We start from the raw sequence: 13542 nt of genomic DNA, 5'->3' as shown, positions 1-13542 counted from the left end.
AGTGTTGAAGATGAGGAAAATATCGAACCTATTTCTGATGAGAAACTCGAAGAACTGATGGACGACTTCGCCAAGGAAGAGGAACCTATCTACCCAAAAGAGGGAGATAGTTTGGTTGAATTTCTGTCAAAGAAAAAAGAAGTTGACAGGGAGGTTATGTTGTGTCCTCGATGCAGTGTTGTCTTCGATAGAGCTGCGGCTAAGGCATTCGAGGAGTCAGAAATGATGAAGAACTACAAAGTCGAGAAGCTTCGTGAGAAGGCTAAATCTACTGCTGGGTCGTATGCTGGGTTGACCATGAGGCAGGTTCACATGCCTCAATATAACGCCCCTATGGGTAGGATGGAGATGTACAATTTGTCGAAGTTCGGCAATACCTTTGTGCCGAATGCAAACGTCCCAGTAGGGAAGTGGAATGCTCCTCCAAGACCAATGGGTCGAGGAAAACAGGTGATGAACTATGCTGGGAACCTAGTGCAAGGAAACCCTGGGAAACCCTCGAATATGTCTGCAGGTCCAGGGAGATTTTCAATTGGAAGTTATGGGCGCGGTTTTCAACAGCCCTTCAATAACTTAACCAAAACTCAGTGGAGGAGGCAGCAACGGATGCGAAAAGCTACATTTGATGGGTTCCGAGGAAACCGGTTTTCGATTCCTGTACCTCAAAAAGGGGAATCCTCTCGAAAGTTCATCGAAGACGATAAAGACTTGATCACTGATTGTTTCGAGAGTGGTTTTGATGATTCCTTAGAGGACATTTGTGGGATAGTTTCCATTCTTCCTTCCGAGTATGCGGGAGCAATGGAATCTGTCAATGAACAAGAGGATATTTATCGGGAAGACTTTTTCGATGACCCGAATTACGAGTCCAAGATCGTGTGGGTTAATCAAATCTCGAGGGTTATCCCGAAGTTCAATTCAGCTGTTTTTGATTCCCCCACCAAAGAGATGAAGGGACACCTTAAACCTCTATTACTGACCTTGATGATTGAAGGTCACGAAGTAAATAAAGTGTTGGTCGATGGAGGTGCAGCTGTGAACATCTTGCCCAGGACAATGCTGAAGAGGTTTGGGAAGTCCATGGCCGATCTAAAGCCTCATAATATATTGATTTCGGACTATGCGGGAAAGTCTTCACATCCTGAAGGAATGATTCTGCTTGATGTGCAGATCGGGAGGGTGAAAAGGACTACCATGTTCATAGTAACCCCCTCGAAGGCTAACTTCAATGTGTTATTGGGACGCGAATGGATTCACGGGGTAGGAGCTGTCCCTTCCACGGTGCATCAAAAGATCTTCTTCTGGAACGATGATGAGGGGTTGGAGGTTCTCGAGGCTGACCAGAAAATGTATGAAGTTGGTATGTATTTTGCTGATCAACAATTGACAGCATTTGCAAAGACCAAGCCTTTCGATGCCTACAATTCTGGAGTGATGGATGAGGAAGAATGAGTGAAGAAAACTTTCTGTTGGGATGTGAAGAAAGGTTTTATAATTCGAGCCGAAAAGGATTCGGCTCCAATCGAGGAATGAAGGATGGAGATCCTTATTCGAGCTTCTTAGCTCGAATATCGGCCTACATGGCCGAAGAAAGACAAGGCAGGGAGGTACATACCAATGAAGTCAAGGATGATGAAAATAGCACGGCCACTTTGGCCGAAGAAAAACAAAAAAAGAAAAAGGGAATGGATTTCGAGGTCAAAAAGAACGAAGAAAAACAAAAACAAAAGAAGGAAGATATGGATTTCGAAGTCGAAAAGAAGGAAGAAAAAGAAAAAACAGAGAAAAAACGAAGGGACCAGATCGTCTTGAAACAAACAGAAGAAAAAATAGAAACTGATTGGACGAGGAGGTCGAAAACTTTAAAGAAGGTAAAAAGCAAGAGCTAGAACCCAAGTTAGACTGTATTTTCGATGATTCACCATTGGGATTCGAAAGAGCAACCAAGGGAGAACATAAGTTAGAATCTCAAGATCCACTCGAGGAAATTAACTTGGGAACTGTCGAAAATAAAAAGGTAACTTATATTAGCAAGTTCTTGCAAGGGGAGTTGAAGGAGGAAATAATTCGAGTTTTGCATGAATATAAAGACTGCTTTGCTTGGGATTACAATGAAATGCCAGGATTAGATCGAGAATTGGTAGAGCATAGGCTACCCATGATCCCAGGAAAGAAACCTATGAAGCAAAGCCCTCGAAGGTTCGCTCCTGAAGTAATCGAAAAAATCAAGGAAGAAATTGAGAGATTACTGAAAGCGAAGTTCATCAGAACTTCAAGATATGCTGAGTGGATATCGAATGTCGTGCCTGTTATAAAAAAGAATGGAAAACTCAGAGTATGCATCAACTTTCGAGATCTTAATGCAACAACTCCCAAAGATGAATATCCTATACCCATTGCTGAAACTATGATAGACGCTATTGCAGGTAATGAAATTATGAGTTTACTTGATGGTTATTCTAGATATAACCAATTTATATTGCAGCTAATGATGTATCGAAAACTGTTTTTCGATGTCTAGGTGCTTTAGGCATCTATGAATGGGTGATGATGCCATTTGAATTAAAAAGCGCAGGTGCCACTTATCAGAGGGCAATGAATTTAATATTCCATGATTTAATTGGTAAGTTTGTACAAGTATACATTGATGATATAATTATTGGGTCGAAACAAAAGGAGGATCACCTAAGCCATTTAAAGTTATCTTTCGAAAGAATGAGAAAACATGGTTTAAAAATGAATCTACTAAAATGTGCTTTTGGTGTTACAACAGGAGAATTTCTGGGGTTTGTCATACACCAGAAAAGGATTGAAGTAAATCGAAACAAGACAAAAGCTATCATGGAGACTAAACCTCCATCGAACAAGAAAGAACTTCAATCTCTCCTAGGTAAAGTAAACTTTCTGAGAAGATTTATATCGAACTTGTCTGGTAAAACTAAAGTGTTTTCTCCTCTTTTACGTTTAAAAAAGGAGCAAGAATTTCGATGGAATGAAGAGCACCAGAAAGCGTTCGATGAAATCAAAGTTTATTTAGCTCATTCTCCAGTGCTTGCACCACTCTCTAAAGGGAAGCAACTGAAGTTGTATATTTCAGCTAGCGATTCGACTATTGCGGGCATGCTGGCGCAAGATGATGATAATGGCATCGAAAGAGTCATTTATTATTTAAGTCGAATGTTAGTAGGGGCAGAAATTAGATATACTCCTTTAGAGAAATTATGTTTAAGTCTTTATGTTGCTTGTACAAAGTTGAAATATTACATTAGGTCTTGTAATGTTGTAATATTTTGTCGAAGTAATGTGATTAAGTATATGTTGTGTAAACCTGTTTTACATTCTCGAATTGGCAAATGGGCACTTGCGTTAACTGAATATTCGTTAACTTTCGAGCCGTTAAAAGTAACTAAAGGTCAAATAATTGCAGACTTTCTTGCAGATCACTCGAAAGAAACTGAAGAAGTTATTTACCTAATCACTAAGCCTTGGCAATTATTTTTCGATGGCTCCACTACAAGAAATGTGATTTTTTGTGACTATTGTTAGTGATGAAAGTAAAACTTGTCACTAATAATATATTATTAGTGACTAAATTTTATTTTGTCACTAGTGTTATTTACAATAGTGACAAAAAAAATAAGTTGTCACTATAATATTATTAATAGTGACTAAAATATCTTTGTCACAAAAATTTGACACTAATATCTATAAATTTTGTTTTCTTAACTTAAAATCGTCACTAATACAAATTTTATTATATATATAAATGTTTTTGTCACAAAAAAGTTAACTTTGTCACAAATATTTTAATTCATGATTGATTATTATAAAAATTATGACTTATTTTTAATTACAAGTGACAAATTATTCATCATAAAAAATATGAAGTGTTTCTATGAATATTTATTGTTATTGTATTAGCAAGTTATAAAAATCAAATTAAAATAGTTAGTTCTATAATATACTCATTTAGTGGCCAATTAACCTTCTAGCCCTCAAAAATTAACTCAACTAATATAAAAATAGAGAAACACAAATTGAATTGACCAAATAGATAAATATTAAAAAAATATATTGTCTATAAATCATGGTTTGAACATGACCTTTTTCACTTACTATCATCATTGATTTATGTTTTGAATATTTATTTGTCTATATACTTACTTTTATAATTAATAATCTATTGATTTCTATTTAAAATTAATATTATGACATAATTTAAATTATTTTTAATAAATTTAAAACTTTAAATAATAATTTATATATTTTAAAATATTTATTTTATAATTTTTAATAATATAATTTATAAAATTATAAATGCTTGTTTATTACATATTAAATCTTATTTATATATAAATACTTATAATTGAACCCCAAGTGTGTGGTTCAACGATAGGGGTTGATCCATGTTTAAACAAGGTCAAGGGTTCGAATCATGCCTTGTGTACGCAGCCGTGATAAAATATTAGTCATATTTATTTATAAATTAAATTTTAATATTTTAAATAAATTATTAATAATTAGCCTAATATATTTATTTATCTTAATTTAAAATATAATTAATATATTTAAAATTATTTATTTATATAATTTATTATAAAGTTAAAAGAAGAAAATAACCACTAAACTAAAGTTAATTTTATATTTTTAAGTGAAAGTTTTAAATTATAAAAAAAAAATTAGTATAAAATTTAAAAAAATTGTATTTTTCTTATTTTATTTTCTGATTATCAAATATTCATAAAATAATAATTTAAAATCTTAACTAATTATATCATAATATTTTCATATTAAATTTAAAGTCAGTTATTAACTATACAAAAATATTAAGATCATATTGTAAATTTTTGATAAGATTATAGTTAGATAATTTAAAATACTTAATTTATCAACTAAATTCCTATCAAATAATTTATTCTAGTTCTAATCAATTTTCCTCTATATTAATTATTAGTAAAAATTAAATTATATATTATTTCTTAGAATATTTATTTAAATTTTAAAACATTATTTTTATACTTAATATATTTTTTGTTATTATATAATATCATTATACTATAAGTACTATTTTATGATTGCATACATAGTTAAAATTATAGTTATCTTGATATATTAGTATATTATTTATATTCAAGGTATTTATCTCCTAATATTTATATATCAAATTAAATATTTGATTTATTATGTCTATCAATTCATTGTTATAAATATAAATTTAGCATATTAATTATATCCAAGCTATTTATCTCTTAATATTTATATATCAAATTAAATTTTTGATTTATCATCTCTATCAATTCATTGTTATAAATATAAATTAAATAGTTTAAATTTTTAATTTTATTAAAAGTTTTTCAAAATAAATACTCTAGAAGATTTATAATATTATATATAAAAATTTAAATCTAATCTATACCCAAAACAAAATAATTGAATTATAATGCTAGACTCGTATATATGCAAAAATTTGCAATACAATAAACATAATTTGTAATTAAAAAAATACTAAACATAATAATCATCATCAGTATCATCTTCCTCAATATCAATACTTTCTTCATCTTCTATTAAATGAATATTCTCGTCGTCACTTTCTTCATCAATATTGTCAACAACTTCTCCCGGTACTATTGGTTTTCCATTAGATGTGGATTGAGCTAAGTCATTCCTACTTAAAGACAACCCTTGTTCATTATCTAGAGCATTAGATGTAAAGGGGATCAAGTCCATATCTTCATTTTCTTGACAAGCCTCATCTATGGCTTTCTCGAGCATGTCATACAAATCTCGAGGCTTTGTTTTCACAACAACTAGCCAATTAGAATCTTTGGTATCTATAACACTCTTTTCCATTCATTATGCTGTACTAGTTAACTTGATCCTAAAAAATTAAACTAACATTTTTTTAAAATATTTTATTTTATTATCTCATACAACAAAATTTAAAACTATTAAGGTAAAGAGTTTGATGTGAATCAAAACATTTTCTTCTTACGAAGATTAAAAGCTTTTTTATCTTTTCAAATTTTTTATTTTGTAAGTTTGTTTCAAAATTCTAATGAAAAAAAAAGATTTGTTGACCAATCCTTACAAAATTAATTTAAAATAAAATAAAATGTTATTTTACTTTTATTCTCTAAGAATAATTTATTTAAATCCAAAAGAAATATATTTAAATTATTTTTTATTATTTATTATCACCTATTTTCAAAAATAAAATTCAAAATTAAATCAAGACACAATACTTCTTTTAGAAAATTGATTTTTTGTTTTATTTTTAAATTACCAAATCATCTAAGACAATGAACAAAGAGAAACATGTCAATATGCATCACACCATATAGCAAAAAAGCTAGATCAAATAACACATATATTATCAATTTAAAATGTCAAATTTAATAAAAAATTTACTAACCTTTGTATATATATATTTTTTTTGTAGAATCCACAATTAAAACAATCTTCCTCTTGTGATAGATATCTTTTTTCAAGTACTCAATCCAACTGCATATCAATGACTCAGACTTGAAATTATAGTATAGGAAAATATTATGCATTCTCATGTACTTATCATGACTATATATAGAACATTCAAACCTGAAAAAAAAAACTGTTATTAACAAATTATCTATGATGATAACATTATCCAAATTAAGATAATAACATTATCTCTATTAATAAAAAATGTTAAAATATAACAAATATTATCTAAATGATAATTAAATCAAATAATTTAAATAAGATTATTTTAGTTGTTAATTAGATAGTCTTTTTCATTTATTTACTTAATAATATTTAAGTTTGTCCATTTCACATAATATTTATATTATGAATTAAAATATTATAATAAATAAATATTTTAAAGTTTATTACCTAACTCTAAAAAAATATCAAATAAAATTAAACTAACTTATTTTCTCTGTATAACTAAAATAATTATCTTGAATGGAAGTGATGAGAATATTTTTAGGATATTTTAGAATAAATATTTTTAAAATTATTTTACATTTTAAAATGATTTTCTTAAATTAAAATTTTAGAAATTTGCATACCTTCCTTATATTTTTAGTTACCAAACAAACCTTTCATGTTTTATTTTGTTACAAAACACACTTTTCATTCTCTTTCTCTTTTGTTACAAAACATACCTTTTTTGTGTTTTATTTTCTTTTATAAATCATACATTCTTTCTTTTAATATGCAACTAGATTTTTTTGTTAAGGTTGGAGCATCTGAATGTGTTGCCCTCATGGTGTTACTTTATTATTGTTGTGTATAAGGAAGGACCTACTTGAAAGTTAAGGAGAATCCTGGCCCCTATCATTTTGCACCTTCTAATTTTTTTAATATATTATATTAATCCTCATGCTATGGACAATTTATTTTAGTAAATTAGATAAAATGATATATAATTAATTTTGTAAATAAAAATTGACAACAAAAATATATGCAAAGTATAATTATATTAAGAATAAGTAAAAACTAATATTAAAAAATAAATATAAATTAACTTGTTATAAATTATTGAACATTTTTTTTATAGAAATTATAGCCTATATTTGAATGAAATGTTAGCATATGAAGGAGATAATGATAACCTAAGTATATACATATCTTGACATCAATTTGACTACTTGATATGACTTTTCTTTCTAAAACATATTTTTCCTAATAGTAATATATTAGTAATAGAAATTTTTATAATTATTCTTTTGATATTTTAAAGAAAAAGAATTGTTGCAGAAGTTGTTTCTTGCATATATTCATTATTTTTTAGCATATAATAGTAATAATAATTATTATTCTTATGTAAATTTTATAATTACTTTTACTTTAAAATGATGATAATTTAAAAATAATGTAATTAATGTTTTATGATACTTTTTGTATTATTTTATTTTATTTTTATAATTAAAATTTATATAAAAAAGTTTTTTTTTGAGAGCTTTTGAGGAAGTTGTTGAAGAACATCTTTCCTTTATATTGTTAAATTAATAGATTATATTCCTTATATTAACATAATACATAATAATTTTATAATTTTTTTTTTATATTTTAAAGAAAAAATAGTTATTCCTGAAATTGTTCACTTTATGAATGTGTGTCATTTTGTTCGTTAATATTCATTAGTTTTAGCATATAACCGTAATTGTTTTTAATAATTAATTTTTATGTAAATTTTATAATTGTTTTTACTTTAAAAACTATAATAATTTAAAATTAATGTAACTAATGAATTTTTGAGAAAAATAATTGCAGAAGAAGTTATTTCTTGTATATTTACTAATGTTATATTATATATATATATATATATATATATTATTTTTTTTAAATAATTTAAAACTGAAATAATTAATACTTTTATATAAATTTATGTTTAATTACATTTCTTATATTAAAAAAATAAATAATAGTTTTTATAACTACTATTTATGATATTTTAGGGAGAAAATTGTTGCAAACGTTGTTCACTATGTTAATGTGATATTTTTACCGTTAATATTCATTATATTTTAGCATATAATTATAATTATTTTTATATAAATTTTTAATTACTTAATTACAATAATTTAAAATTAATATGATTAATGTATTATGATACCAGTATAGTATTAATAAGTTATTCTATTATATAATTTTTATAAAAAATAGAATTTTAATTTTATTTTATAAAATTTGTATATAGAAATATGTTGGAGGGAAGTACTTACTGCACAACTTATTCTCTTCATATTATTAGTAGATAATATGTTATTTAATATATGTAATACAATAATATTATTAGTGTTTGAATTATATTGCTTTGAGAATTAAAAAATTAATTATTAACTTTTACAATATGACAAACTTGCAAATATTTTATAAAAACTTTAAAATTTATACCTTTTGAGACACACTAATAAATGTTTTTTATTTCAACTACTATTAATCTTTCTATCAACTTTTATAATAAATACAAAAAATATTAATGACATAAAATTAATTATTGAAATTTGTAATCTTAGGTCTTTGAAAAAATGCGTAGCTTATTTTTTTTTATGAAAATTTAATTTATATAACATAATCTTGAATTATTTAATAAAAACAATAATAAATAATATCCTTATTTTAAGGAATTAAAATTTATTTTTTTATTTATAATTTTTTTATTTTTTTATTTATTTATTGTTTAACTTTTTTACTTAACCTAAAACAAATTCACGAGGCACACTGCACACTGATAAACAAGCGTGAATAGGTAACCTCCCACTTTCTTATTTTTCAGGAGACACACTGATAAACAAGCGGGAAGGAAAAAGATTTTAGGTAACCTCCCACTTTTCTTTTTATTTTCTCTCTCATCAAGAACGTTGAAGAAAACGAAGAGCGTGGAAAAATCTAAGGTAACATTCCAACTTTATTCTCTTTTTCCTCTTGTCAAGAAAGTTTGGTTCGCCTTTTGCAATCAGAAACATTGTACGGTATTTTTATTTTCTTTATATCATCATTCTCTCTTTCACAATTCAATTCTCTTGATTATTGTAATTAGGTCATCATCAATTTCCCTTCTATTGATTGTTGTAATAAGTTTCTCTAGACAGTAAACTAATAACTAAACCCTATCACAAAATGATTAACAAAGATTGTGATATATGATTAAAAATAATGTACAATTGGAAAAAGAAGAATCAATAATTTCAAAGATTGATTTTTTTTTACTGTTCCAATTGGATTCTTAAATGCTAATATAAACTTAATATATCTAATATTGAAAGGTTTATTGTTTGTAGTGAAGAAGAGAAAAACAATGTCAAAGCTTGAAACTTTCAAGTATGAGGAGCAGAGGATGAAAAAAATTGCAGAAAATAGAACAAGATTAGAGGCTCTTGGGTTGCCCCAAATCTCCTCCATTTTTAAGGGTCTGATTCAAAATTCTAAGAAGAGAGATAAAGAGAAAGTTGAAAAGGATGATGAAGACTACATACTTGAAGATGAAGAAGAACTTGGATCAAATTTTTCTAGTGAAGATAACAACGATAATGATTTTATTGTTAAAAATGCTTTTGGGTCACGAAAAAGAAAGGCAAGTGTTGAAATTTTTTTTCATTGTAATTCTAATATGCATTATTTTGTTATTGAATTATGGTAGATTGTATTAGAGTAATTTAGTTTGTTAATCATTTAAGTTAATAACATATGCATTTAGGAAAAACTTTTCCTATCAAATATTACTAATCCCTAAAATTTATAGTTTACAAGTTTATTGATGATAGTCTTTCAACTAAGCATGGTGTCTCATAATCTTATATGCTCATACAAAATTTTTTAAAAACCTTTGTATGGATAGTCACTTTGTAGTTCTTAGAGAACACCAATTTTAGACAAATCTTATCATTTTAGATTGATACTTGAAATGCACAGACAATTCATCAATTTGATATGACATTCTTTTTTACTTATTTAATAATGTAATTTGTATTTACCTTTAATTTTTATAATTAATTATTCTAATTGATAGGTGATAAGACCATTGAGATTGAATTCTAAAAGAGTCTCTAATGGTCCATTTACACACGTTGAGAAACAAGTGAATGAGTCTCAACTCAATAGGACAGCTCAAGCCTCAGAAACTATGAATGTAGAACAAGTTGAATTTAATTCAGGTACTTTTATGACACTTTTTTAGGAGAAAATAAAATAATATTATTATAAAATACTATTAATTTATCTTATTTATTTTAGGTGATCATACCATAAGGAAAGGACATGGACATACAATTAATGCAAAATTTAAAAAGAAAAAAGAAAGGCTTATGGCAAAAGGAAAAAATATTGATATTCAATTTCCTCCACCATTTTATAAGATATGTGGAAAACATGCAATATATTTTAAGTCAGAGGCACAAGTTTGTATACGCCAGAAAGCTCCTTTGCAAGTTAATAGTTGGAGTGAAATAGCTAAAGATGATGTAGATGAAATGTGGAAACATATGAAGGTTAGTATGGTTATTACTTTCATTCAACATAATTTATATTTTTAAACTTCATTTGATAATGTTTTGTTTTTGTTTCTCTTATAATATTCATGTGACATAGGATGCATTAAGTTTATCTGGTGAGGTTAAGGAATATGCAATGAAGCAAATTCAATCTCAATACAAAAATAAGCTTTATCATTTACATCAACTATATCTCAAAAAGAAGGGAAGACCAAAAAATGTATCTCCTGATGATTGGAATTGGTTAATCAATAATAAGTGGAGTGATTTAAAATTTCAGGTAAAATTACTTAAATATTTTGAGTTTAAATTTATTTGTTATAATTTTATATTTATAAGATTATAAATAATTTTTATTCATATGCAAGAAAGGAGCTTAAAAAATAAAGTTAATCGAAGCAAGCAAGAGATGAAATCAATTACCGGTACAAAATCAATTGTGCAAAAGACATTTGAAATGGTAATATTTCATGTAAAATTCTTTGTACATTATATAAAACAATTGCCCTTTTTATTTTCATATAGAATAAGATATCAATAAATGTAAGGTTTGCAAATTTATAAAGTCATTCAACACTAAATTTTATTTTTGATAATTTAATCATTAATTTACTTGTATTATTTTATTATTTTATTTTAATAGAAACAAGAATCCAAAGCTGATGAATGGCCAAACGCTATGGAAGTTTGGAAAGCAACACGTATGAGATCTAATAGGACTTGGTGCATTCCAAATGGAGAACAAATTATGGTAAGTAAAAAGATATTTTATAGAATTTATGTTGTTATTAAATATAAAACATTAATTATATATGTTGTATGTGACATATTATATATAGTTGCAATTTTCTTTATGTGTTGATAGTTAGTAATAATGCTTTTATGCAATTTTTTAATATCTATTTGTGAACTAGTATAGTGAAACTTTAATGACATCATAATTTTTTTATATATTTTTTATAGGAAGATTTGAAGAATGTAAGTGATACATATCAGGAAAATATTTCAAAGGCCCCTGTACCATTGGTGGAAGACTTTGCCATTGTTTTGGGAAGAAAACCAAATCACTCTATAGGTGTTGGCAGTTCAGGAATAACTAAGAAATTTTCACAAAAATAATTTCTTCAAAATCAACTTGAGAATGCTCAAAATCGAGCAAATAATTTAGATTTAAAAGTGCAAAAATTGACTGATATTACTAAAAAGCAAGAGGAGACCAATATTCAACTACAAATTGAATTGCAATCTCAAAGAGAATTGATTGATGCTCAACAAGAGCAAATGAAGTAAAATGTTGAGAATGAAGTGAAGCGTCAAATAACTAACTTGTTAGGAGAAATGTGATGCCATAGACTCTACTGACTCAAGTGCTTAAGTTAAAAATGTAAGTTTTTTTTATAAATATTTTATTAATTAATATTTTATAATAACTTATATATGATTAAATTTTAAAAAAACACCAATTATTTTATTTTTCTACATATTTTTTCTTATATTTATTTGCAGGACTGGAAATTCATGAAGATGTTGCCTTTTTACTTGGAGAATAGTCTATTTAATTTAAAATTTATGAAATGTTAGTAGTTGTAATAGTTTAATATACGATATTTTGGATTTAAAATGTTGTTGTTATTATGTTTCAATTTTTGTTATTAAACATGTAATGGTTCATTTATATTTAGTGATTTAGTGTTTTAACTTGTGTCCAATACCGATGCATTTACTCTAATAAATATTTTTGTATTTTAGTTCATTATTGTACATGTACTGCATTATATATATAAATATATATATATATATATATATTAATGTTATATTTGAATTATTTAATCATGTATTTACTTTAATTCATTTTCAATTTAACATTTAAAAAAGTGACGAGTGCACTATTTTTAAATTAAATAAATAGTGATAATCAAACAATATAAATTATTATAAAAAAATTGTCATAAAATTCTATCGATTAAAATTAATAATCAGTGACAAAAAATTGACATTTAATAGCATAATAATAATAATAATTTGTTATTATTATTATTATTATCATTATTAATTTTTAGTAGTGACGATTAAATTATCACTATATAGTCTCGTATACTTGTGACAACATGAGTTTGTCATTATTGTGTATGAGTACTAGTGACGATATTTTTATCACAATAAATATTTTATTTGTGACATGTAGAAAATAGTCACTAATGAAATAGTGACTCGCATATTAGTGACGACTGGTGACAAATCAAAATTTCGTCACAAGATATATGTAGTGACGATTTTTTAAGGTTATAGTGACAAATATTATCATCATAAAAATCATTTTTTCTTGTAGTGCTCGAAACACGAATTAGGCACTGGGATAGGTCTTTTAATTATTTCTCCTGAAGGGTTCCCGACTAAATTATCATTTAAACCATATAAAGGATACTCGAACAATGAAACCGAGTATCAAGCACTAATAACGGGACTCAAAATTCTTAAAGAGTTAGGTGCTAAGAACGTATCAATTCGAGGTGATTCACAACTGGTCATCAAACAATTAACTCAAGAGTACAAGTGTTTAAAC

The 13542-nt window shown here is 26.4% G+C and overlaps 1 long non-coding RNA gene across 2 annotated transcripts; it reads left to right on the top strand.

The window, feature by feature from the left end:
• The first annotated feature begins 5928 nt into the window (after positions 1-5928).
• LOC145958863 (uncharacterized) lies at positions 5929-13190 on the top strand. 2 transcript variants are annotated; one of them, XR_014434409.1, is made up of 5 exons: positions 5929-9383; positions 9771-10643; positions 10723-10976; positions 11623-12363; positions 12486-13190. It is a non-coding gene; the product is annotated as an uncharacterized LOC145958863 (long non-coding RNA). The 2 variants fall into 2 exon arrangements; XR_014434408.1 differs by having other exon boundaries at positions 11077-12363.
• The last annotated feature ends 352 nt before the right edge of the window (positions 13191-13542 follow it).

The sequence above is a fragment of the Cajanus cajan genome, chromosome 6 (genome assembly GCF_000230855.2).
Source record: "Cajanus cajan strain Asha chromosome 6, NIPB_CcT2T_4, whole genome shotgun sequence".
Taxonomy (NCBI): domain Eukaryota; kingdom Viridiplantae; phylum Streptophyta; class Magnoliopsida; order Fabales; family Fabaceae; genus Cajanus; species Cajanus cajan.
The sequence above is the reverse complement of the archived record's forward strand: the minus strand, read 5'-3'. Positions and strand labels throughout refer to the sequence as shown.